We start from the raw sequence: 2,617 nt of genomic DNA, 5'->3' as shown, positions 1-2,617 counted from the left end.
AGATATAAATATTTTCTCTAAGTGCATACACATTATGTGCATACTCAAACGGATATATACTCGTACATATATTGGATATGTTTCATGTCTACACGTAGCATTTTGCTAATCTTTTCCAATAAATTACGCACTTCAATTGAGCCGAGAATTTATGTACGAATGTATGTAAGTCCATTAGTGTACAGTGAGTATACCCATATATATAAATACAAATATACTCTTGTACAAATAAATATATTGTATTTGATAATGAAAAAAAACCTGCGTTGGCCGATGAGTAGGCAACTGACGTTAGATTGTCGCAGTTTAAAGCCTCTGAAAATAAAAATAGTTTCGCTTTAAAGCAAAAATAAAGAATAGAATCGTAATGTATATGTACATACGAGTACATATTTAGTGATAATGTGACAGCTGGAAAAAATGTCAATTTGCCGTTAATTATGTTGTCAGGTTCATAAACCTCTGATTATTATTAACTTGTTTCTACTCAAGTAAGTACACACTTGATTTGACTTCATAGTGCTTAAGTTGTAGAAGTTATGGTTAGGCGGAAATGTCACTTAGAGCTATATAAATACTTCTATGTGTACTTTAAAAATATAATGTACAATTTTTTTTAACCTTTAATATGATTTTCGATATAGTTCTAGGTTTTGATTATAGGTGCTTTCCAACACTGAGCTGGAGCCGAGATCGATCACAGTTTCTGAACAACTTCATAACTGGTTTTTTGAAAAGTTAGTAAGGCCGACAATGAAATACCTTCAGATCTATCAATAAACAGCTGCTATAATCACCAGTTGTTCAAAGACCTGCCAATGTTTCGTCGCGTACTACAAATTGAAGAGTCCCTGAAAAACATCTAACAAATTTGAATATAAATAAAAATTTAGATCTGTTTAAGAATCTCAAGATTTATTGTAGACCTGTCATGGGCCAAAAGTTTCGTGAGAGTTATTGAACATTAAGTTTAGGGGTCTAAGGCCAAAAATTAATCCGACTAAAATTTGAAGTAAGTGTCTTTCTCATAAAGTAAAGGAAGATATAAATATGTATATAGACCTTCAAGCTTAAGTGAAGAGGGACATGCCTTGAATACAACAAAGCTAAAAACGCATTTTTATAAATAATATCATAGATTACTAAACAAATTTATAGGATACTTGAGAGGAACATACTAGTACATTAAAACTATGCAATGAAGTTACTTGGTGATCTTGTCAGAGGCGCCTACCTTGAAAGAGATGTGCCAACACTGGGCGAATCTTTGGTTCTAGGAACTTTCGGAAGCTAAATTGAATAATTTTTATTTATTTTTGGAAGAGAATTTAAATTCGATTAAAAATTCAACCATTTGAGATAATTTTATAGAACTACAACAACAAAAAATAGTGTGAAGATTCACCACCTCGATAATGAATGATTCTATAATTGAGAATAAAACACTTAAAGAAACCTTGATACTTATAAAAGATACAAATTTGATGAAAATTATTAAATAAACCGCTATTACAATAAAAACTGTGCCACTGATGTTCAACAGTGTCCACGTCGCACCAACGCAACTATTGTAAGCCCCACCACGCTTACGCCAACTCAGCTTAGTTTCGGTTCGTTTACTTTGCGAATATGCGCCGCTACTTTAAGCGATTAGATAGTAGAATCTCAACGCTCGACAGCTACGCAGTAATTATTTTTAAAAGTGAGCTTCTCAACTAATGCCACTTTACATTCACTTTACGCGGCTAACGGTACATTTCGGATGTGATTTCTTGAGATATTATGATTATTAATATTTTTCTTAATTCGTATCTACCAGCCGTCAGGCAGCCTACCTTTCCACCAGCCTTTTGTCACAATAATTTCCGAGTAAATTAGAATTAGCATAATGCTGTCATTTAAATCATCATATTATGATATCAAATGCCCACCACCGGGGGCTAGTTGAGTGGCTCAGTGGTTGGGTGAGTGTGTGTGGCAGTTTAAACCGACTTCAGTGGCTGTTCGAGTTCTTCGATTTCCTAAGTGTCTTTGCGTGCGTTTGTGCTTCGATATGTTAATTAGCGACACTTGCGGAGATTTTATTTCACCCATCAAATTCATTCACTTCACACATCGCCAATTCACCTTTCTGGCGCGCGAGCTCTGCGAGTGCCCACAGCCAGCGGAAGAGTGCACGCACACAAGTGCTTTGAATATATTCATGTGTACATATATATTTTCATTCGTTCATTATCACATATCGTTGGCTGTTTAATGCAGTTCGAATCGGTGACAATTTGTTCAATCCACAGCCTCCTGCCGTGCAGCAATTCTAAGCCGCGAGTTGCCTTCCGCTGACCGTCTATTGACCAAGATGAGTTACTGGTGCTTGCTTGCTCGCCCAGTTGTTGCACTAATGTTGTTGTTGCTGTCATTTATGTTAGCATTATGCACTGCGAAGCCTATAAACATTACCATTTTATTTACAAACCACCATTGAGGAGTGTCATAATAATTTGTATGGCATGTCGCGTCTTTAGAAAAGCTGCAGCGCTATTTAATGTGAGTCTTGACTTTTGATGTGTAAGCTTTCAACATTTGATCGGCTATCATTTTAAACAATTGATTTTTATTT

This window comes from Zeugodacus cucurbitae, chromosome 5 (assembly GCF_028554725.1).
Source record: "Zeugodacus cucurbitae isolate PBARC_wt_2022May chromosome 5, idZeuCucr1.2, whole genome shotgun sequence".
Classification (NCBI taxonomy): Eukaryota; Metazoa; Arthropoda; class Insecta; order Diptera; family Tephritidae; genus Zeugodacus; species Zeugodacus cucurbitae.
The sequence above is the reverse complement of the archived record's forward strand: the minus strand, read 5'-3'. Positions refer to the sequence as shown.